The sequence below is a fragment of the Pleuronectes platessa genome, chromosome 23 (genome assembly GCF_947347685.1).
Source record: "Pleuronectes platessa chromosome 23, fPlePla1.1, whole genome shotgun sequence".
Taxonomy (NCBI): Eukaryota; Metazoa; Chordata; class Actinopteri; order Pleuronectiformes; family Pleuronectidae; genus Pleuronectes; species Pleuronectes platessa.
Window position 1 is genome coordinate 9,820,566 of NC_070648.1, and position 25,476 is coordinate 9,846,041.

At 40.9% G+C, this 25,476-nt stretch overlaps 6 non-coding genes across 6 annotated transcripts; all 6 read right to left on the minus strand.

Annotated features, from left to right (window-relative positions):
- Positions 1–17,221: 17,221 nt before the first annotated feature.
- On the minus strand, positions 17,222–17,293 carry trnaa-cgc (transfer RNA alanine (anticodon CGC)). The gene has a single exon. It is a non-coding gene; the product is annotated as a tRNA-Ala (tRNA).
- Positions 17,294–18,121: 828 nt separating this feature from the next.
- On the minus strand, positions 18,122–18,193 carry trnaa-cgc (transfer RNA alanine (anticodon CGC)). The gene has a single exon. It is a non-coding gene; the product is annotated as a tRNA-Ala (tRNA).
- A 303-nt stretch (positions 18,194–18,496) lies between these two features.
- On the minus strand, positions 18,497–18,568 carry trnaa-cgc (transfer RNA alanine (anticodon CGC)). The gene has a single exon. It is a non-coding gene; the product is annotated as a tRNA-Ala (tRNA).
- A 4,712-nt stretch (positions 18,569–23,280) lies between these two features.
- On the minus strand, positions 23,281–23,352 carry trnaa-cgc (transfer RNA alanine (anticodon CGC)). Its single transcript has one exon. It is a non-coding gene; the product is annotated as a tRNA-Ala (tRNA).
- A 433-nt stretch (positions 23,353–23,785) lies between these two features.
- trnaa-cgc (transfer RNA alanine (anticodon CGC)) lies at positions 23,786–23,857 on the minus strand. The gene has a single exon. It is a non-coding gene; the product is annotated as a tRNA-Ala (tRNA).
- Positions 23,858–24,429: 572 nt separating this feature from the next.
- trnaa-cgc (transfer RNA alanine (anticodon CGC)) lies at positions 24,430–24,501 on the minus strand. The gene has a single exon. It is a non-coding gene; the product is annotated as a tRNA-Ala (tRNA).
- Between the last annotated feature and the right edge of the window lie 975 nt (positions 24,502–25,476).

Here is a 25,476-nt window from a genome sequence, read left to right on the forward strand (position 1 = left end):
TTAATTTCCGTTGAAATCCACTTTCCCTCTAATTTGTGCATCAAAAAATAATGAGCAGAAAAACCACTAAACTGCTACAAAAAATAAAAGTCACTCAGTCTTTGTAAGGTGCAGAAATAGTACATGGGTGTATTATTTACTTCTTTTAGCGAGATCAGCTCGTAAAAGGGAAAAGTCCTTTGAAAAGAGAGGAATTTAACAGCGTGATAGCGAGTAACTCTCAGTTGTGAAGGTGGTGAGAAAAGGGCTTTCATCCCTGCAGAGCCGGGAGAGCACATAAAAAGCACCTCTGAATATAGTAGTCAAAGAAACTCATGTTGTAAGTGCGTTTCTCTCAGGGTAAATTAATGTAACGCGTAAATTTGAGAGACATATCCAGTTATATGATATATAAGGCAGTGTATTATATTTCTTACCTAAAAAACTATTTATAGCAAACTTCATGAAATAAAAAACTCAAAGGCCTTCACAGAGCAGTGCTCATAGATTTTTGTTTTGTATGGAAATGAATGAAAACCACTTGTGGCTCTAATGAATGGCAAAGTATTCTAAATGCATCTTGCATATTTGCATGTTTAGTTTTTTGTAACTCTAGCATTGCTACAGGAGCATCACAAGTCATTTTGTCATGTCCCTGTATCCAGAAATGCAGCCAGATCATTCTTGACACAAGCTCTACCATCTTTTGTTCATTCGGAGTCAGAATCTGGCAGGTGGCGATCGAGACACTTTGGCTTCACTCTTTTGGAGCTGTCATGTGGTCCCATCTTTTCTCATTTCAATGATTGGTTGCTATTCAGTAAAATGACTCTTTACCTTTGGTGAACTCAGGCCTGTGAGACTATTAATCCGGTTTCAATGAACCACTCTTTGAAAAATGAAAGATGCTCTGACAGGAAGTGGACCACCGATACAAACTTGAATCCAAAGCCTTTCCTTTTACTGGTCTGGATGAATAGCTGTGGCCTCTCCCGGTGTGAAATAATCTTCCAGCTTCAATAATCAGCTCCACTCTTCATCAGTGGTGAAAGACCCAAAGCCTCAACTTCAGCGGCTGCCTGCTGTTGAGTTGAATGGGTCAAAAAGAGAGAGGGAGGGGTGGGGGAGAAATTAAGAGGGCGAGTAAGAGGGCACCTGATGAAAGTAGAAAGAGAAAGAGAGAGAACGTGAAAAGAAAAGAAAATGCAGAGGAGGACAAGCTGCGCCCTCCGGTGCCTTTGTCCTATTGGCCAAGGGCCTGCCCGATGCCAGCGGCAACCGATGACATCACTGTGTGAAACGCGGCGGGGGAGGGCGGGGCCTCTGCTGCCTCTTGTCACCCTGGCAACAAGTCCCCTCGTGTGTATGTGTGTGTTTGTGTGTATGTGTGTATATTCTTGTTAGAGTTGTACAGTGATTGCCTCACCTCTGGCACGAAGTCTGCCAATTCTCTTTCATGTTCTCTTTCTTGCCTTTCTTTGGTTCCTCTTGCTGTCCTCCCCTCATTCTTCTCCCGGCTGAGTTACATTTTGTCCTCCGAACAGTAGTTACTCATTTTAGAGCAATATTAATCGTCTGTGACCTCTACCTCCCCTCCCCTAGCTCATATCCATCTCCACTTCCTCAGTTTCCTCCCTCCCTCCGTCTCGTCTAATTCCATTCTGCCTCTGTCCGTACTTACTTTCATCTTTCATTCCTGTCCTCTCCTCTCCTGCTTTTCCTCCCCTCCTCTTAACTCTTTTCAGTATCCTGCAGAGTGTCATAAGTGGATTGGTGGTGTGCCAACCTAAAATGAGTGGAGGAATCATACCACTAATCCCATTGTGAAAGGACAAGAGCTGAGGAAGGCCAGTGTGCATTTATGTGTGTGTGTGTGTGTGTGTGTGTGAGTTTGTGTGTGTGTGTTTGTGTGTGTGTGGTGTGCGTGTGTTTGGAGAAAGTCTGAAGAAGGAAGAGGGGTGGGGGGGCCGTCCTATAGACAGGATAGACAGAGCGATAGAGGGGCCTTTGTGTGAGTGCCCTGTTAAATCAGGCTTATAATGCCAGCTTTTATAGGAAAGCCTCTCAAGACTCCTGTGATAAGTGGCACGCTTCTCTGATCTGTACATGAAAGACCAAGAGCAAGAAAAGGAGAGGAGAAAAAAATAAAGACATGAGAGAGCGTGGTCCGTTCACAGAGAATTTATTTTGTTCTGTTTCCTGGGGAGCTTCATGTCCTGTGGGAGGAAGGGGGAAGGAGGAATAACTAGACATTCACACGTCTCTTGACTTTAACACACTGTCAGGGCTGTGCAACTTGCTCAAGGGTCTTTCGGCTGATTCCAGAACAAGAAAGATGTCCAGCTTTTCAAAGTGTAAGAGAGAAGTGTTAGAGAGAGTAAAGGAAAGCAACAGGTCATCCAAACTAACCCTAAACTACTTGTTCAATGCATTTTAAAACAACACATCGGAGTCTGTTCTGATCTAGTGTCTCCACTGTCGGTAATAAATAAGACATTCCAAGACATTTCTTCTCTGTAGTGCTGCAGAGGCGTCCTCTATGGCCTTGTTCAGATCTGGTTCTAACATCCATCCTGAGAGATCTGATCACAAGTGAAGACAGCTGACACCACTTCATGTTGTTTTTCCCCAGTCTGAGTTTACAGATGACTCCACTGTCAATATGTTTGTGTGTGTGTGTGTGTGCGTGTGCGTGTATGTGTGTCAGATGTGTGTAGGGAATACGATTTTATTCTGAGTAGGTGGTCTTTCATACAGTATGTGGCCTAAGACACATTTGCGTTCAAACAGCCAAAAGAATTGACATGTGTCCCTGACCACCTTCAAGGATTTGAGTGCTCGGATCTCAGGAAGCATTTTGGTGAGTGTAGCTCTGAACCTGAGGTCGGAACAGATTCTTACTGACACGGTTCTACAATGGCTTTCAAAACAACCTTTTTCCAAATCGAGCCCATGTCATCGTTTGTGTTAATTCCACTTCCAAAAGTGCTGTAAAAAGACTGCTACAAAATTCTCGCCTCAATCGATAAGATGTGGTTGTTTAAAACTGAAAACTACTGAGTGGAGATTTTAAGTGTTTGAGTTTGCGATCACTGGTAGCTTGTGGGCGGCAGAAACAAGCACTGATATATGCACAAAATTAATATGGCAAACGGTTTTCCTCTTCGAGCAAATCTATTCAAATTTAGACTTCGGATCTTTGATCATTTTGAGCATAAAAATGTATTAGCAGAGCTCTGAAATTAGCCAAATATTATGGTAATGGTTTATAGAAAATAACACAAACCCTGACGTGCAAGTGTGGGGATTCATTTTGGTTTATTTTCGTACATCAGCCTACTAGGCTTTCTTTTTAATTTAATCATCTAACAACCCACTTATGTGCCTTCTTTTTTATCCCATAACCTCCAGCTAGTGTCGCAGTAGGAATTTAAAAACACAATGACCAACACTGACATGTATCTGATACTGAAGAATCAAAGAATGACATAGGAAACTAAGAGAAAAGAAAAACACTCAGATCCCCGGTGAGCACAGATAACAGGAAGCCTCTGCCTCCTCTGATTTCTCTCGTCTGATAAAGTCTTTCTTCTGTCCTCTCCAACCCCTGATTTACTTGCGTGCGCTGTGCCAACAACAGCATGCCTTTCTTCATCTCCTTGTTCCCTTCTTCCCTCCCTTCTTCTCCCTCGCACACTCATCAGCCACCAGGCTCACACAGCCTTCTCTTTCATTCCTGACACTCCCGCTTTCTTCCCGTCGCTCCCACCACTCTTCGCCCTGTGGGAGGTAGAGAGAGATTTATAGAGGACGAAGTGATATCATTGTTAGCGGCTGTCCTCTGAGCTCCCCTTTGAAATGAACACACACACACATGCACACACCCGCACAGACACACACACACACACACAGACACACACACTTACACACAACAAGAAATTGCATGCGATCAAACACTTGCAGGTGCCTGAGCAAGCAACAGAGGCACACACACAGGAAAATCACAAATACACAAATACACAAAGTTAGAGATACCCACTCCCTCCTTAGCCTTCTCCTGTCTAGAAGGCTTGTTCCCACACCATAGGGAGTGTGTCTCATGACTGGCCAGCTGTGTGTCTGCTTGTGTGTGTGGTGTGTCGGAGGGTGCAGCGTCGGGACACCAGGGCCTCCTCCTTTGGGATTAAACTCGTGTTTTAAGGTCACGAGTGGCGGCTGGAGCCTTGACACCCCCGCTCCAACTCCTCCCGCACAGACACACACATACACACACACACACACTCACAATCAGTCACCTCAGACATCACTGTTGTTAAATGGATTGAAGTGATTTATTCCAAAATGCAATGTGGTGAGTCTTAGCTGTTGTCCTGCCAGCTAATCCATTAATGTGACCACAAAGGTCCCTGTGGTACCAACATCTATCCTCCTAGAGCGGGGGGTACTTGGGCAAATGGCTCGTGGGTGATTGGCTGGCAGAGCATTTAGAATGTAAATCACTTCATGGGCAATGTGTTGTATTTGAGATCGACAGGACCAATAAGAAATGTCCAATGCAGCCAACAGGTCTGTGTCCTGCTGCAGGGAGACATACAGTCTTATTTACTGTCGCAGTTCTTTGGGTAAATTTTATGCAACGTTTCTTCTGTTGGTAGGACGTCCATAGAAAAGTGCAAAAAATAGCAAATTAGGTGCCTATTATGCACAAGTGCCACTTAAGCCTCATTCACACTGGATGTATTTGTCTAAGGGAGGTGGGGGTGATTTTAACAGTCATTGTGTTGGTCAGTGACTTTAATCCAGTGCGGATGTTGTAAAGTTTGGCTTTTGTACGGAATCTGATAAATGGAAACACAATGACACCAAAATGAAAATGAAAATAAAAGGTGTTTGTTCGAGTACTGCACTAGCACACAATGAATCCTGGGATATGTTGACCTGAGAACGATCCACCCGTTGGAGCCTTCATTGCTCCGCGATGCAAGGGCGTATTTATTGGCCTGTATTTGAAGCAGCCTTCAAAATGTGACAGTCTTGTCATGCATCTCTAATGCAATCGGTTTTCAAATGCAGCCCCTGAAGGAGGGGGCAACTGAATTTAGACACAGCTCATGTCTATTGCACACCACTTCCAATAAGTTCACTATGGTTAAGCTTGAATCTACTAATTGAATTACAGTGAATATAATTTCCCACCTCCCCCAATGTTAATTTAAAGAGAAGGACCATGTTTGCTTTCCAAAGTGAAATTTCCGTCACGGCTGTCACTCATGTCCCAAGAGGATATATTTACGTGTGTGTGTCCTGTTTTTTTTTTTTAATTAACAGTCTACTACACTAAATTAATAATTAAACTGTATTCAACATGTTAAGCACCACTTACTTGTCCTGTCGTTTCCTTGTTGGCTCTCCATTGCCCTGTTTCAAGGGCAACTGCCCTTTGTCCTCACCTGACCTTGACTGTGCCTGTGTTATTAGAAGGGTTTTATTTACATCTAAATTAGCATTAGTTACAGATATTGACCGAACTGTCTGTGAATTAAACCAAACCCCATTGATCCAATTTGAGCGCAACGACAGATACAATTGGGACGGAGAGCAGGATTAGAGGGAGACTTTTTAATGTTCAAACAAAAGGTCATAGCTTCCGATGGATCACATGCCATTGTTTGATTCAATTGAAAAAAGTATGATCAACGTGTCACAGTTCTGGCCGACTGATGTAAGAACAGTGAAACCTTTGTTGTAGAAGATCAAGCGCAGATGAAATGGAGCTGGCTTGCCAAATCGCACGTCTAATTTGTAACTCCTATAATCATGTACCATAATTACTGAAGTATGTTTTTATTGAAAGGAACATGAATCACAGTCTTTGATAGTGAACTTGAATGAGAAGCCCCAGTCTTATCACTTAAGATGATTATTTGCGAAGTGTTTTGGGGAAATCGAGGAAGAGGATTAAAGAAAGGGATGTAAGGGTTGTTTTTGAACAGGGCCATTAATGCCGTTAATCCCATTGTTATGAGACGTTCTGGCTTTAATGCTGCAGTGAATCATTGTGTCAATGTGTTTTGATGTGATTGTACAACTGTCTAGACAGAGGACATTAGTTGAAATGTCCTTGTTTGTGTCAGATGCACTGATACGTTAGAGCCACTTGTTATGTGTGTGATGTTGTTTGGATGAAGTTTGAGCCTTTACATGGCTTTGTGCATTCTTACCAGCATTAGGTGGTGTTTCACATTGTAAACAGATTAAGTCTTGGAACACTGTACCCGGACAGTTTACATATTTGCTTCACCCTTACTTTTCTCCTTCAATCATTAGTAAAACATTTTCTGAGCCCAGATTGTAATTACATTATTAGGCTTTACTTTTTTTTGTTTACAATTTTGTTTTAATGTTTGACCAATCAAATCATATCTTAGGTGGCTAGCTATAATATTTATTTTAAAGGCTGACCAACATATTGAGCGTACAGATTTATCTGAGTGCAGACACAGAGTGTATTGTCGATCTACAACAAGCCTTCAACTGTTATTGGATCGATGGATGTTGTTAGATCTATTGGATAATGGAACATCAAAATACTACAGATATATTGTGTAGTTACAAAGGTAAAGTGCAAACAACATAAACAATACTTCAATGTAATAAATTACAGGAAATATGAGAAATTCAGTTCCTCATTTAAGCCAAAATGGCGGTGTTGTGTTGTCCTCAAAAAGCACCTGAATCAGCTGCATATGTACAGGGAACCTAATGCCCTTAAAAACCAGGGTCAGTCCAACCAGATGGATTCATATTTGGACCCAATACTGTAGAGCCCAGTTTACATTTATACATCATCACTAGGAAAAGAAAATAGGAGCCAGTAACGCTGCAGGACACATGAAAACAACAAGGGAGGCAATGCAATGTGAGCAACGCGACTATGACCTCTGTCTAATCGGTGCACTCAACCCCAGAGCATATCCCAACCTTTCTACTGGTCACCCGACCGTGACTCTGAGGACAAAAGGACTGTTACCGACAAAGGGCGGGCAGGTTTGTGATGTAGAAACCCGATTTTTTACATATTCCAAGGTAAGGTTTCCTGTCCTGGAAAATCTCTCAACCTTCGATTTTAAATATATGCTTAACTTTGGTATTTTAATACATTTTCATGGTCTGGGTAAATTGTACGAATTAATCATTAATCTTTAAATAAATAGACTAAATTACACAGTTATTCATTACTTTATGTTCTTGGGCAATAGAAGGAGGAATAAAAAGAGTCTACAAATGATATATAAGTCTGCCATGTTTGAAGGAGTCTTTGAAATGGGACAACTGAGTCGTGCAGCTATGTCTTCATGTGACAATACCAGAAAAGGCCAATCAGACAGATCCTTGACTTCCTGTTCGGGAACCCACGCTGAATTAACAGATGCATAGGACACAGACGATCACATCTGGAGGACGCTGTCGTCATCCTCGTCATCTCCTTTATTGGTCTGACACTTCAACAATCAACAATCACTGTCACTGTCAACAAACTGCAGGCCTGATCCCACAATGGCAGAGGGGATGGTGACGTTGTTGTCTCCTGATTGAAGTGGTCTTTGTAGTGCTGCAGACAGACATTCATCATGCTGCCGTTATTAGGGGCAATTGTGTTTCCACATTTCGGGTTTGAGGCAAACAAGTGAATGAATCAACAGGTTGTCAGTGTGCACACAAACTACAGACAGAAGCCGCTGAGAGGAAAAATGTGTGTTGATGTGTTTTGACAGGACAGTTCGTCCACACTCAAGACGCTCGTTCAGATGCATTCTATCCACAGGACGCTGTAGAGCAACCTATTGTTGATCCTGACTGTGTCGCTCTGGAGTGCTTTACTCTGTATTGACTCGTTAAAATTCCTGTTCAATTTTCCAATAGGTCGTGTATGCACAATTTTTATGTGTCAACAATTAACCTCCTTTGTACCCGGTTGACAGCAAAGGTACAGCAGTTATTGAGGATTCTATAAATATATTTTAATGATTTGTAATATTAATCTGTATTTCTACAGTTTCAGTCGTTTAAATGCTACTGTATACTTTCACTATTTGCAGCCACTGCCCTTCATGATTTGGGATAGCTAGATTAGATGTAGCCTTGATTATTGGATGGCTCTTCAGCGTGATAAAATGGTTTTATACACATTACCTTTAGCTGTATAATTCACATTTTTTACAAGGATAGAAATAATTATGCTAAGAATCCTCCCTGTCTAAATTACAGGTGTAAAATAAAAATGTGACAGCGAGGCCGCTGTGTGACCGCGTATGCTGCTTTGAAAAGTGTATTTTAAGAAAGCAGGTGCTAGTCAGAGCTGCAGTTTGGAAAAAATCGGTACACAATAAAATGCACGTGCACACTCCTGCACACTTGTACACACACAATCAGCCCCCCTCCCAACCCCTAAAACTGAAATGCCAGAAAGCATTGATTGTGACATTGTGAACAGGAGCCTGTAGGCATTTCAGGTTTTGTTTGTCTCAACAAATATATGTAAAAAAAAAATGACAGTGTATTTAAAGGTCAAAATAGAAGAATAGAGGCACTGTGTGTGTCCAAGCTTGTGTGTCCGTGGCTGTGTTTGGCAAAGGCTGACATGAAGAAATTTGTAAGAGAAAATTACTTTCTCATTTTTACCTGTATAAAAATGGTTAAATTCTAATCTGCTTTTTCTTCTTGTGAAAGAAATGCAAACAAAGAATGGTTTATTGTAAAAGCGTGTGAATTTGGGTTACGACTAACACTCCCCGTGAAATAATTGTCGGCACTGACTCCCAAGTGGCATGTGCGAGATGAGTGAAAGAGATTCGGACATTCATTAATGTTGTCGTATTTGTGATTATGCAAATTAATCCAACTTCATTAACACATAGCTCCGACTGAACAGATGGTCTGCATCTGAAAAGCTCCATTTACAACAAGTTTGTGCTTTCAACAAATTTCAGTGAATCCAAGGGGAACCACTCAAATATTTTATAATATCCATCCGTACATCCATTATCTGCTCCCCTTGTTCCTCATGGGTCATGAGGGATCGCAGCCACATATTTGATAATTTATTTAAAATAATTTTTTAGACTTCCTCTGCTCTAAGTGAAAATGAAAATCCCCTAATGTCCCTATTACGGTTCAGTCTCTTTGCGTTTCTCATCACTAAAGACTCTCTGTATACCAACGAATCCTCACATGTCATCTTGGATATCATTAATAAAAGCACATGACCTCACACACATACATTCATCTGCTGCTGATTTTAATCTCAGTCTCTAATCCTACAGATTATAGACCCCTTACTTCATCACGCACACACACAAACACACACACACACACACACACACACACACACACACACAAACACACATGTTATTGACAGCATCTTCATTGAATGTGACAACCCCCTCTGAGGCGTCCAACCCCCCCCTCAGCTTTCTCCCACATGACACCAGCTGAGACATGGACAGATATTATATGTTTGCACACTGTCATCTCGTGTGTAATCTGCAGTGCTGTATCTCCCTCTCTTAATCACACGTACACTTGTGCATGCATGCCAACACACACACACACACACACACACACACACACACACACAGATGCACAGCAAACATACAGCATTTGACCCGAGACTGACCTTTCTTAATTTATTTTTGCTTATGAATTGACTACAGCTTTACACCACACACACACACGCACACACGCACGCACACACAAACACACACACACACACACACACACACACACACACACACACACACACACACACACACTTTGTTAAGGTGATTAAGTGCTCTGTATTAATCTGTGTCAGTGTCAGTGTTAAGACAAACAACTGAAATATGCTGACTTCCACCACATGTCAAAGGAATGATGCTCGGATTATACAGCCACACATGGCTCTGTGTGTGTTGTGTAATCACATGTAATCTGTAATTATATAGACACTGAACATGGGTCTCATATAATCCCTCCGACAGCAAGATATTATACTGTAATTTATACAGTACTGTATATAATACTGTATAGAAGAGCTGAATAATAGCATGTTTTGTATATCATTAATTCTTTAAAATATTTTATTCTAATATTTTGACCTTTGTAAAAATGTATTTACAAACTATAGTGCTATAGTTTCCATGAAGGAATTTCTCCATCACTTTAACAGCTCTGAAGCCATTGTCGCCATTATCTTTCACAACCATAACTAAATATGTAGTTTGTATAAAAAAAATTATATATATTCTTAAAAATATAACTAAACAAAAACGTAAAATAAGAATACAAATATTCTCAGTGCACTCCAGCAAATTGGTATTCATTCCTTTTTTCCTTTTGTCCTTCCGTCCTTCTACTTGTAACTCTCCCATTGTCTCTATCTACCGTACTTGTTCGTATACTCCCTCATCCTTCAGCTTTTTCAGCTATGCAGTTCATCCCCCAGCTTTTCAAACAATGAATTTCAGCAGCAGTCAAACCGTATCTTCTTCGGAAAATGAAGCTATAAAGGACGTGATCCCAGAGAATTATTTTGGGTACAGTTTCATTTTTAGTGGCATTATATTCTGGTGTCCTCTGAGCAAGTGGGTATGTTTATGCATGCGAGGGAATTGCGATTAATATAATGGAGAACTGCCAGTGTGTGTGTGTGTGTGTGTGTGTGTGTGTGTGTGTGTGTGTCTGTGTTAGATGGATTGATGCCAGTGAGTCTGCATCCAGCATTAGCTTGAGATCAGAGCGTCATGTCATGATCCCTTTCCCGTTTTTGTGTGTGTGTGTGTGTGTGTGTGTGTGTGTGTGTGTGTGTGTGTGTGTGTGTGAGTGTGAATGTATGTGCACTTGCCATAGTTAATCACTTTGACACTGATCGCTCGTCTATCTCTCTCCCTCCAACCTCTCTTCATCATCATTCCTTTATCAGCTTTAAGCTCAGCCAATCGGTCGACATATAAGCAGGTCACCCGATACGCATACAGACAACCAGTGACTCCAGTCAGTGGGCACCAGCTCATGTTGCAGCTGCACAGAAACGTCACTAGTGCTAACGCTCACCTCGTGTCCTCATTCGTCATTGGGTAAAAAGTTTGCTGGACAGAAAACATCTCATACTTTAGTTGATTCCCAAATATGAGCTGCTCTTTAATCTTCCTCTTTGACAATTTCTCCCCAAAGAACTTTGTAACTTGGGTTTTGCAAAGGGATAGATAAATGATGAGTGGTCTGCACTTTTCACTCTGCTTTTACAATATGGTCTTGAAGCCTGAATGTGTCCATTTCATGCGGGATGGATCTGGCATTTGTGACAGAAATGCTTTGTAGCGGAGGTTTGTTTGGTTGCCAAGTAGGCCAGACCCTTATCCTTGCTTCTGCTTTCTCTCCCTCCACCGTCTCCGATGCTTGTGGGGCCAGCTGGGAATCTACGGTCTCGCAGTGTCCTCCGGTGGGTTGTGCGACTTTATGACAGTCAAATTGTTCCGTAATCGACAATAGGCATAGTCTGGAAGTCAGAAATTGACCATCTTTGAGTTAATTCTATTTTTAGGTGTTAGTTTGGTCCATGTCCCATCCACTAACATGGACGAGGCAAGGTTTATGACCCATACTGCAACCAGCTATTAGGGGGAGAATGAGATGCTTTGGCTTGTGCTGATGTTAGGAAAATTCAATATACCACTAATGTATCTACATTCTTCCTATTTAAAGCTTTTTTAAAAATCATATTTTATATTCCTGGTATTCCAGCAGTGGAGCCGAATGCAGCACCATGCAATATTGTTCAGACTTTATTGCTCTGAGCACAATCATAAGGCGTGTTCTCCATGTTTAGCCCCTCGTTGAGTAACTGAGTTTATGGAATCAGTAATTTCTTACAGCTACAGTACAACAACATCTCACATTTGGTGAAAAGAACCACAGAAGTGTCAGCAAAATGGTGACAAAGTGGCTGCAAGGCCCGGCATCACTGACAGTGACATCTAAAGTAAAGTATCACACTGCAGTATTACACCAACAGCTTAGTTTAGTAATTAAAAAGGAGCTATAGACTATTCGTTAGAACGTAGTTTTAATTTTGCCGTTGCATTTAGGTGCAATGATCAAAATAGATTAGAAAAGTTTCCCAGTTCTTCCTATTTGGCAGATATTCTGTAAATTCAGATTTGCAGTATATACATTTAAATTTAATCTTTTCAAATATATAATTAGTCCTTCTCTGTTCACATATGCCAGTATTTTATTATTCATTTAATTTCTGTCTCCATCTATAAAAACCTTTACAGCCAAAACCTTTACAGATATGCAGTATTTGTTGGTATATGATAAATCAGAGAGTTTCAGACATAATTTACATGAATGTGTGTGCTTGGTCGCCATCTTGGCTCCACAGAGCAGCATTGGAACGGAGCCAGGATGGCAGATGGTTGCTTGTCTGCAGGGTTTGGATTCCTACAGGGCCTCTAATATAGCAAACAGTCGAAGATGCTGAAATTTATTGTGTCTCGTTTCTGTTTCTCCATCCATTTTTTTGATCAGCTTTTACTCTCTCATCCCTGATTCAAAGTCTTTTAAGGTCTTCCCATCCCATCTATTTTGTCCTATTTTTTTAATGGTGTTTCATCTTCCTTTTTTATTTTAAAGTGAAATCCACTGGAAAACAGGCAATATAAGAATAAGAGAGAACAATAATATAATAATGCAATTTTGTCTGTCTGTTCAGCTTATAATTATGAGTCAGTTATGAGTCCTATATGCAGACTTCTGTGCATCTGAAATAAATTAAATTATCTCCTGGCAATTTTTTTTATAGAGACGTTTATAGATATGTTTTGGCGTCGGTGTCAGAGAGTCATTTCATTCAGGAGAATACACTGAACTGGATAGAATACTGCTGTGTTAACAGTAAGACTTTCATTCATTTCTATATCTCTTTGTCGTCTCTTCCTCTTTTTTTCTTTTTGTTTCATCTTTCAGACACTTTTTTATTCTTCTTGTGTTCTATGTCCTTACCCGCTGATTCGGACTCAATATCATCCCTCTCAACCTCCACGTCCCTCTCTCATCCCTCTACATCCCATTCTCCTCTCCATCTCGCTTTCTCTCCTGGAGCAACAGTATGTGTACACCCGGTTGCCATGGCAACGCGAGGAGGCCACATCAGCGGGTGGATGAACAAAAGACCCAGAGACCCTCTTCCACAGAGAGAGAGAGAGAGAGAAGGAAAATCTGATTTCAGTTTTAGGCGAAGGGTTTGGTTTGTGCGGAAAAATGAGGAGGTGGAGGGGGAGGTGGGGAGAGGGATGGATCGCGTAGGTGAGGCGAGTTCATAAATGAAAGAGAGAGAGAAAGCGAGTGAGAGAGAGAGGGGGAAGGGAGATGTGGTTAACAGGCACAAAAGAAAGAAAGAAAAAGAAAAGCCTAAAAAATGCAACAGTGCAGTGTATAATGTAAAACTGCAGCTGTGGCAGCACCATGGCCACCGGTGGTGTCTCGCAAATTCAGATAATTTTAAAATAACTGAGGCTCAGAAAAATTGGTTTTATCATCATTCAATCATTCTGTTTGATAACATCATTGTTAACAAAGTGTTTCATCATTTTGATGTTAGAAAATTTTATCATTTTAAAGACAAATTTCTAGATGTTTTTGAGGTATTTCACCGAATGAAATGAAACCTTTCTAGCTTCTATATATTACTGGCCCCATATTACTCCATTAGAAAGCTGAGTAGATGCACCAGTAGTGTGCCATGGACACCAGTGATGTGTGAGGAATGATGCTAACATGATTTGAATGTGCATTATTGCCTTTGAGCCAGTAAGATCCGTAACACTGAAAGAGTTCACTGTGTTATGAGCATCTGGAGCCAAGTTCCCCAATCTGTGGTTCTGGTCCCCCTCGTGACATGAGAAACATTTGCGCTGTCGCCGCACAGGTCAGGTTCTTGGTTCGAAACCTGGTTCTGTGTGGACATTGCATATTCTCTCTCCGTGTCTGTGTGTTTTTTTTCTCCAGTTAGTCAAGCTCCCCTCCATGGTCCAAAGACATGAAAATTGGGTTTAGGTTAAAGGCTGCTACATGGCTCTGCATTAGAGCCACGTCGTAGGTACGTATGTAGCTTACTCACGGGGCTGAGCATTTCTAATAATTATGTTGCTCCCGATGCTGGTCATTCTGGACAAGGAGCATAAATTCAGTCTCACATAAGAAGCTGTAACCTGGTATCGATTAGTTGAGAAGAAATTACTCTTGGGAAAATGTCTTTTTCAAGCCTTCCCCCTGTTATTCTGTTCATTTATATTATCATAATTTAAAGCAGTTTTGTTTCATTCATGGAAAAAAGGCACAGCAACAACTTTGTGACTTGGCTCATATGATACAAGGTGATTCCCGTGTTTCACTTAATGCCACACAAGCTCTTACCTCTCCCAGTCATCTATACGGATGACCCTATTTGCTCCATTCACATCTATTACAGTTTGAAATCTGATTAACAGCTGAGTGAGTGCACTGCACTCCCATTTGTCTAAGTAAACATATGGAGCTGTGATCCTCCTCAAAATATACAGAAAGAGCCTTCAGGGCACTAGTGAGGGACCATATTCAATTATCCTGCCTATTAAAACTTGTCAGGGGTGTATGTGTGTGTGTGTGTGTGTGTGTGTTAGCTGAAACAGGACAGCCTTATGCAAATATAATTACACAGATTAAACCACAGAGGGTCCTCAGGGTGGGGGTCTGGGTGAAAAGACTGGCAGCCGTTGCGTGTGAGAGCTGGTGTGTGTGCCAGGAGGTAGGGCTGGTTATAGTGCTTGTTCTCCACTGTGTGTGTGTGTGTGTGTCTCTGTGTGTGTGCGTGTGTGTGTGTGTGTGTGTGTGTGTGTGTGTGTGTGTGTGTGTGTGTGTGGAGATGCATGTATGTAGGTTGATGAGCACATGTGTGGGTGTTGACATTCTGGGAACACTATTCTTTACACCCTCTCCTCCATCCCCCCCATTCGCACCACCATCACCCCATCCCCCCCCCCCCAAAGCCTTCTTGCCTATCTGTCTGTCTTCGGGGAGTGGAGGGAGCTCAAAGGAGCTCGGGAGTGTTTGGAGGAGAGATGGAGGAAGGGATGAGGACATGAACAGGAAGGGAAGCTGGGATAAAGAAGAGTGTATTGATGAAAGGTAGACTGAATGAGTGGTGCCCAGGAGCAAATTAGCTGCCAATTTACACATATAGATACAATAATATAATAGGAGTAGAAAAATGAATGACATGGTGACAAGAAATCATTAACTCTAGCTGTAAATGGAAATTATTTGGGGAAATAGATTAGATACTGATTTGATTAGTTTATCCCATCAAACCATCTCTGCATTCTATCAGTTACTACAGAGTGTTTAATTGTTCAATTGTTTTTTATATTTTAGGCCCACTCGTATATGAACAAATCATTTCAGTTTGTTTGCTTTTATGATACCAAGTTATTGTTATTGATATATTTAATTTATGGCTGCTTTTGAATTGAAGTAGTGCAACATTTTGGATTTAGGACTTTTCAACTCAATACTCTCAAGGATAATTTAGACAGTCAAGTGCTTTCCAGTACATGGTGAAAGTTGCCTGTGTAAAAGCACCGATGACTTTGTTCCAGAGTGACTACTTCACAGTTCTTTCACCTACGATAGTTTATGTGATGGAGATGTTCAAAAGAGAGAATGAGTGGCTAAAGTGATGTAATATTTTCTGACATTTACGGGTGATTTTTTAGAACGTTCCCCCCCCCCCCCAGCTTTCTCCCTAACCGATCGGCCTCCACTTGTTTTTGCCCAAGGGGGAACACCAGCAAACAAGTCTGTCAGATTCAATTTACCCCCTGAGAATCTACCTGTTCACCCACTCAGAAGAAAAACAAAAGAAAAGGACATTTTTGTGACGTTGTCTTTTCATTCTCACTCTCACTGGAGATGAACTGACACACAATGCAGGAGAGGCAATTGTATCGCAAACATCAGTGGCTCCGGGAAGTTTTAGTCAAGCATTCCCCAACTATGGCAGCCATGTGTGACGTTCCATGTACGCTGTACCTGCCTGCATCTTATCAACTGCTGTTATATATCTATATATACCCCGCTTATAATATATATACAATACAAACTATATGATAAGCTGAATTTTGGACCACACAGCAAATGCTTCTCCCTCTGATGTACATCCAGTCGAAGGAGAGATGTTAACCAGGGTTCTTAATCCCTCTCCTCATAAGGGATGAACTCTTTTTACTTAAAAGAGACTCAAGGTTCCATAATTTATCCTCTAATCTCATACAGTATTAAAGAACCTATGATTTATTTGCTCTCTACCCACTTTACCACTTCTTTTAAAAAATGCTCACACAGTCCTCTCCACTCATCTCGTCTCCGCTCTTGCTAATCAGTTAGCAGATGCTTGGGAGGGAAAAACGCCACTCTCGTCCTCCTCCCTCCTGTCCTCCTGTCACTCCTTCTCTCCCCCTTTTAATTCCCACTGATTTCCTTGCCTCTATCCCCAGTTGTGAAACCTTAAAATGAAGGCACTGCTGTTCTGTGAGCAGACGCCCAGCTGGCTTCAGCCATCCCTCCGCAAACCTGTTTTCCCTCCTGATGAAATTATTAATCCATATTCATGTGCTGATTATTGAAGCATGCCCTTTATTAATTGACATGATGTGTTCTCAGACCAACATTTCATTAGTCCTCCATCCAAGCATTTCCCATCTCTATCTGCCTGCTTGCCAAGAACCAATTTACCCCCTTCTCTTTATGTCTACTTCTTATTCCACCCCCACTCCATGCTCCCTGCTTTCTCAACCCTTCCTTCTCTTAACCTCCTTCATCTCACCCTCCTGTTTTCTGTTTGCTTAAGGAGTGGCCTGGTGTCGAAAAAAGAAAAGGGCGAATGATGGAGATAAGCACATGTCTTGTGATAAAAGGACATGATGATTATAACATCCCCCCCAAAAAACTGTGATAGTGTTAATCTTAACATGTTGAAGGCTATCAGAGCCTAAAATGTATGTGGATGTTTGCCTTCTGAAGAAAGACTCCCATTCCTTTTCATTCATTTTCTCTATAAAGAAATGCAAGGATTTAAGTGAAAAAACCACTGGAAATGTGATGGTAAGGTGAGCATAGAACTAAGTTGAATAAATGAGTGCTTTTCTTCATTGTAAATAAGATTTGGAGATCCTGGGAATTGAACCCAGGCCCTCATACAAGCGAAGCATGCGCTCTACCACTGAGCTACATCCCCTCTGAAAAGCTGCTCTTTTCATTTTGAACGAAACCTTAACATGGGGAATAGCCGTCGTATGGATATTCTTCATCTTGATTTTAAAGACACTATGTCAGGGTTGTCTTCTTTTAAAGCTGCTGAAATCCATTATTTCTGTTCTTTCAGGTTTAGTTAATGTGGAGGAGAATGCAAATGCTTTAAAAAATTTTGGGGTTTACAAAAAACAGCCTTGAACATCTACTTAATCTATCTGTCACTGCATTCATTGTACACTTAACTCGTGCCTTGACTTATTAGTGCAGTTATGCAATCAGTCAATTGAATTCAAATCTCATTGACTTTGACTGTGGCATAATTGTAGGTTCACTCAGAATGTGAGGAGCAACTCTAAGGAGAGAAGAGAGAGGTCAGAGGATCATTGTACGACTGGTTGCAGCTGACAGAAAGGCCATGATAATGATCTGTGGTGAGCAGATTGAATATGTCTAACCTTGAGGTGGATGGTCCTACAATAGCAGAAGACAGTCCAGGCTGCTACTCAGGGTGTGGAGAATCTTTTCTTTGCAAATTTATTCTCCTTAAATATTATTCAGTCATGAGTTGAATGCCACAGCAGTCTGAGTATTGTTGCTGTACTGTTTACTATCTTCTAATGACAACTTCCTCTATGTCACAAAGCAAAAGTCTTCTCACAATGATTTCATGAACATGACAATGTACATTGTGAATTTTAGTGTACATCTTTATGATTTGGTAGATTGAGAATTCAACAGCTGCAATGTGAAGGATGTCAATCACAACAACATGGAACATTATGCAGCATCAGACTCATCAGCAAATGAGTAATGGAGATGCTGGGGATTGAACCCAGGACGTCATACATGCGAAGCATGCGCTCTACCACTGAGCTACATCCCCTGTACTTGTATGCTAATGCTTAATCAGCACAGATTCTAAGCATCAGAAATGATGATTAGTTTGTGGCACCAGTCCAAAGTTAATTAGTAGTGGAGACAATTACAGAATATGTCCAGCTTGGAGGTGGAGCAAGGCTGCAACTCTGCTTTTACCTAGTGTACTGATGAAAAGTTAATGCAAGTCTCAGCCTATCAGATCCATGGATTTGCAAGATTTGTACATAGACAAATCTGCTCTTCAGACTCTTTAGTTGGCCCCATAAGGATCAACCTACCACCTCATCCCTGCAGTGTGCAATACAATTGGAGATGCTGGGGATTGAACCCAGGACCTCATACATGCGAAGCATGCGCTCTACCACTGAGCTACATCCCCTCTGTCTATGGCAGCAAGGATCATTAAAATAACACAGGCTCACACTGCTGATCTTGCTCCTTGTGAAATTTCAGTTTTGTTGTGCACAGACACACATCCTGCTTTAAGGTTCTGCTTTTTTACATGTAAGACCTGTCTGCATTCTGTCTTATTGTCAAAAATTTTTTTTTTAAATATATATTTTTTCAAAAAATAACCGTAGATTTATATATTTACAGTATTAGACACCACTCACACAGCTGCAGACAGCCACACATTAACACAGTGAATTATTTCCTCAGTGATTCATTGTGTATAATTTGTAAACCACTGAATCGGCTGAATGAAATGATCTGCATCCTGCATATAACCATTATCTCTTATCTTTTCAACACTGACTGCTTAAGTAATTATTCCAGTGTGATCTAACATAGTCTGTCTATTAAAGAATCTCATGCTTGAACGCTTCAGTGCTTATTCTGTGAGGTCATTGTGAGGTGGAGAGATTCACCTGTCTGTTCACAGGGGAGAAGTATAGAAGGGGCGGTTATGTAAGAGCTGAGTGTGTTCAGCCCCCACTCCTTTTGTTTGAGACCATGTGGATACCAGTGTTTATCCAGTGTTACAAGTGTTTTGAGAGAACTTATTTTCTTAGTTTTTCGTATAAATGAGTTGCAAGGCTTAAATTGTCTTTTTGTCTTTTTGAGGCAGACACATTTGATACAAAAACAAATTTGTTCAAGTGTGAACATCAACGCATACCCTGTCAACCATTTCAACCATTTTTAATTGGCAATAAAAGAAGAGCTGACATGTAGCTTTTGAGTTATTTGTGGGTGTAAATGAAGTGGAGAATGTAAACCCTAGTCAATGGGAGAAAATCTGTGTTTAACAGTCCTGGAGCTGGACTTCACTTCGACAGCCGACTCGTGTACTGCCAAAGCTTTTCTTCCCCCTCAAACAAGAAATGCTTTGACACGAAAAGACCTTGAACACTGCCTCTGAAATGGGAACGTTCCACATCTGCTCGGGCCCACATTGCAGCGCAGTGATAAAGCCAACAGAGGCAACTGCAGCCAGAGTCAGAAGCTGTGGTGACATATACTGTGAGGGGTTTTAATCTCTGTGCTATCAGCTACCCACAGCAGTTTATCTCCAGCGCTGGGAACAAGCGTCAAAAATCAACACTAAAATCTGCCACCGTCATTGTCACTTCAATGTCATTTCTCCCTGAAATGCACATTTATATTTAGCCTACTGTAAAACATGCAACTGCTGATAACGTTCAGAGCATCACTCCACTTCTCTTCAATCAAGACTCTTTTTCTCACTGGATGAGAATCAAAACATGTTGTCAAGACCAGCTGTCTTATCCTCGTCCTGTTCAGACTCTTAAGAAACAATGACCCCAATCGCCTCACATGCTGCAAATCTATAAGTAAACATATTGTTGCATATTATCATCCACTGACCCACACTAACATCTGTCACACACGAAAAAACATACACACACACACACCAATCTGAATTATCTGTGGTTGGATGATGAGGTAAATGCTGTTGTCAAAAAGCTTTATTAACACTAAAAAGCAGGTATGTGGAACCATGTGGATAAAAACATTGAAAGCTGGAGATCTGTTGATTAACTGAAGCTGGGAGCAAAACAGCATGATCAGGTGACCCATATACTGTATGTATGTTACACTGGGCCTTAGCTGTGCTCTATCCTAAAAAGACAATGAATGTAATTAGCTTAAATCTATTCACCAATTCTAGGACTGATTTACACGTCTTCCCTAACTTCCTCGGATAAACTACAGCAGCTGTCGGCAGCGTGCCAAAACTTGCCAGCCATCGGTCATATGTGGCCCACCAGCTCATTCTGATAATTTGAATAGTTGAATTTGAACCATATTGGACTGACATCGAAATTCATGTGTCTCGTGGTTTCTGATCTCTGTCATGGCACCAGCATTCTTAGAATCACTTCCACCTCAGCCGTTCTCTTCAAAGCAAAAGCACACTGTTCATTTTACCGCTGTAGTGCTTTGTAACAAGATGAATTGTAGAGCTTTTCTTTTGAAAAGTTGAGATCTTGCAAAGCAAATTCAGTTTAATTTGAAGAAAAACACTTTGTTGCAGATATACCAGAAAGGATAAACACATATTTTTCTCACTTCACTCTGCACCAGACTGTTTATAAAAAAAGAATATTGTAGAACTGTTTGAGGAAGACTCACAATTGAAAAGGAATAATTGTGAAGTTGCTCGGCAGCATCAACACAGGACAAGCAAACAGCCCATTCCAAACAGCCAGGTTTAGAACAATCACTGCACTAGTCTAATTCATTTGAAGTCAATTAAACAGCAGTGAAATCAGACTGACTAAATTTGTCGGTTGCTGCACCTGTAGATTAGATGACTCACCCTGGGAGCAGTAAATCTCAGTTTAAATATAAACTGTTGTTAAAATTAGCCTCCTCTTCCGCTGCGCCCCCTTAGTCAGGATAATATTTCTTTGATTTATACGCCCTGGATCACAGTCATCTTTTAAAGACTAGTCATGTATTAATGTCACAGGGAGCCGAGGAGATTCACTTTGTACCGAGCACTTGTTTCTTCAATTGGATCTCAGCAGGGTGGAAGCGTACAATGTCGTTCTCGCCCTGGGCTCTCTCCTGCTCCCTTAGCTTCTCCACACTGTTGGGGTGGGTTAAAAGGATTAAGGGGACATTTACATAGGGTTGGGTGGAGCGCTGAATACGCTGGCAGGGACTCCCATAGTGGTATGTAGTCGAATATCACTCAGAGTGTAGAGTATTTTGGTGAGATTTGAAAATTACATACCTTAACAGACACAAATTCACCCAGAGGATGGATGGATGGATGGAGGTCATGTTGGGGGAATGCATCTTGATGATGTATGTTGATCTATGAAGTCTGGATCATAAGGGAGTTGATGATGGCATAATCTACTTAATCTGATTGAGGGCAGGGTTGTCTTCACAGGCTCAATAATTGATAGCACCATCTGCTGTGGAATCAGTTTACCAGGATGTCGCGCATAAGGAATTAGGTTAGAGCAACACTTGGTAATAACAGTTTACCTTTCTTTGCCATAAGGATACTGATCCTGGAACATTTGATTTAACACCGTCACAACATGATGAGTGTTCATCCTTTAGGTTCGTGAGTGTATCTGCTGACGATCCGTCCCCCAGAGCCTCTGGTTCATCTCCAAATGTTCTCTTGAGTGTAAATGACTATGATACAATTGTTTTCATAGATTTGAACTTAAGTAGTTTAAGTCTAATTGACCACTTTAGCCAACTCTGATTGGTCTCTGCACTGCTGCCAGGCTGTTTATGAGAGTCTTTGACATGAAACGACTTTGACACCATCTTATGAAGCATATTTCAAATAAAAAACATTTAAAAGCTTCACATTTTGTTGCGTCCTGCAGCAGCTACTTCAAGTTGTAGAAGATGGATGTTCTCCCTACAACTGCAGAAGTAACCCATCGATGAGGTACAGGTACATCTGGCCGGAAATTACTGCATTATATGATTAGATTTAGCCGTACTCAATCGAAGTGATCAGCCCTTGACAAATAGCAACGAGTAAGCATGTCTTACTAAAGTACTTTGTGATCCTGAGAGGGATGAAGCTAGCGATTATATTAAAGAACGGTTATGACACAGACGTGCAGGCTAATTATAGCTGAAATGATCCCTTTAATTAGACTAGGCTTTTTAATAGGATATGTTGTGTGTGTGTGTGTGTGTGTGTGTGTGTGAGAGTCTGTGTGCATTCATGTTTGTGTTTTCTGGTGTGTGTGACATGTAAATAATTGATTGTTTAGCATCCTTTGAACATATTTAATTCACAGAGCAGGGGTGGATGGTACACACTGTTTTCTCCAATGGCTGCATGAAAAACAAATGCCTGTGGTATCATGGGTTAATGTTTGTGTGATTATCAGACCTAAACACTGAAAACAGGCACAACGTGTTGTATGCGATGATGCGAGGTGACTTTGTTTCCCCTGCCAGGCATTGTGTTGTAACACCTCAGCGAAGGCGCAGCTGCCGCACAACATCTTTATATGTTCCTTGGAAGTCATGTTGTGTTCATGTCACAATGGAAAAGATGGATTTACGCTCTTATTCTGGAATGCTGGGAGAATTTTTAAGCCAAGAATTTAAAGATGATAGAGGGCTGATATGAGGTTTTATTTTTGGTTGCCTTTATTACGATACATCCAATATGACATGCATTTGACATATAGTAACTGCAATCCAGCCTGAAGGGTTTCTAGCGATCGCTGCGTTTTAGAGATTAGCCTTGAAAATAAATAGAGATATGATTTCGGATTCTCATGTCCTGTTTTTCTTCCCCTCTTGTCTCTCTCTCGCTCAAGGTTTTGCAGAGACAAATGTGAAGAGCGAGATGGACACAGGAAATTAGCAAAAATGTAACACAATTCTTGCATTTTGTAAAAATTTAACCACAGCCTTGAAAAAATTAGTTCCAGGCAGACAGTTGGGCCTGAAAAAACAATGAGGTTTGCCAATATCGTTGTAAATTAAGATGAATTAAGAATGATTTATATCCAGTTATTTTGAATTCACCAGCAGGTAGGGCAACGCTGCTAATGTAATTTATATAAACTGTAATTTAACTGTGCATGTTGCCCTCATGACAAATAATTCTGTTGGATCCTTTGAGAATAATGGAGATGCTGGGGATTGAACCCAGGACCTCATACATGCGAAGCATGCGCTCTACCACTGAGCTACATCCCCTCTGATTGAGTTTGAGTGCAGTAGCTACTACGAATTTATAAAGAAAACACATTTACAATGTTAGGGTCACTTTCTAGGCAATTGAGTAAATTATTAAGAGCTACATCCCCTGTACCCGCATCTTAATGCTTAATCAGTAAATGCTAAGTAACAGAAGTGATAAGTTTTTGGCAACAGTCCAAAGTTAATAAGTAGTCGAGACCCTTACAGAATATGTCCAGCTTGGAGGTGGTGCAAGTCTGCAACTCTGCTTTTACCTAAGGTACTCTTGAAAAGTCAACGTAATTCTCAGCCTATCAGATGCAAGGATACATCAGTTTGCAAGATTTCTACATGTGTAGACAAATCTGAAATGTGCTCAAATGTGCTCTTGATAATCTTTTGTTGCCCCATAAGGATCAAGTTCCACCTGATCCCTGATGTGCAAAACAATTGGAGATGCTGGGGATTGAACCCAGGACCTCATACATGCGAAGCATGCGCTCTACCACTGAGCTACATCCCCTCTGATAGATTGTACGAATTTATAAAGAAGACACTTTTACAATGTAAGGGGTCACTTTCTAAGCAATTGAGAAAATTATTAAGGGTCTTTCAATCATGTTACAGCAGTACAATGCAAATAATCATGCATCCTATTGTGATAATGAAAAACAGCAGGTTTATGGACTGAGACACTGTGTTGATGAGAGAGGAGGTTTCCAGTGGCTTGCTGACACATCAAATCTTCCCCCAACTACAATCAGAGCACAGGAGGGGATGAAGGTGGTATAAATCTTGGAGACAAGACATAACAACCGTTGTCTGTCAAGTATGAACTCTCAATGCCTGCAAGTTAGGTTTTAGCTACTAGTGTTGAATAAGGGAAAGAATCAAGGCTATTTAATCAGATTGTGGCAGCAGTTCAAACCGCAGTGTTTGGCCCACATATCTACATCGTTTTTCTGTTAATGCATATGAGTGTTGAGTAACAGAAATGAAATTATCGTATATGATATGTTTGTGGCACCAGTCCATTGCAAATAAGTAGTAGAGATCCATAAAGTTCATTATTCTATGGCCATTGTAGAGTAATTGTGGAGATGCTGGGGATTGAACCCAGGACCTCGTACATGCGAAGCATGCGCTCTACCACTGAGCTACATCCCCTCCTATATAAATTGGTTTAGATTTTAAGAAATCAAGTATTTTCTAAAATGAGTTATGGACATTGAGCTAATCATATCCTGTTTTAGTTTGAAGTTTCTGACCCAGTGTGTCTCTATTTATGCAGGACAATAATCAGTTTAGGAAAATATGGATCCTGCATTTGTTTTTACGCTTGTGGTGATCGTGATCTGTTTCTATCTTCTTTCCAGCCAATCATGCATCATGAAGACTCATCTTCTATGGGCCATTTTTTAACCATTTTGTGCATTTGTCCTTTGTGCTCAGGGTTAAGCCAAAAGAATAACACTTGTTTGTGACTTACTATTTAACCCCACCCAGAGTTTATATAAAAAAACACTTTAAAGGATTCATTAAGCAAAGAATCCCTTGCTTTAATGTCACAGTGTCAGTGGTCATACCTTTAATCCCTTGGATTGTTGCAAAGGTTAAAGATTTATACGATCTGAAGAAAAACAAGAGTGTTTTTGACCTGAACAGATCTATTAGTCTGTATGTAATGATAGTGATAGCATCACCTACTGCCAAAAGGAGGTAAGCCTCGTTTTACAACTTTAACTCGATTAACATAACATTTTCACTGTGTTCTACAATTGATGGCGTGGACCGTAATGCGTGATTAGTGGGAGTGGTCCAATGCTGTGTGATGTACGCAGAAAGTGACGTGTTTATCCTTCCCGAAATGCACAACACGGAGCCGTTTCGCCCGGTCCCTGTTTACTCTCCCCCGCGGCCGCAGGTTTTGATGCAGTTTTTAGTTTTGTTAATTCAATTCACCATCATCTATACCTGCCTTGCAGTTTGGTCTGCCTCGTGGGTCAGACAAAAACAAAACCGTGAATATCAATAGGGAAGAATTTATGCGGTTCTAGAGGCTCCTTCACAAATTCTCCTTCGGAATGAAGTTTCATCTTTCTGCTACATGTTTTTATTCTGACCTTCAGGTTGACAGCTTTA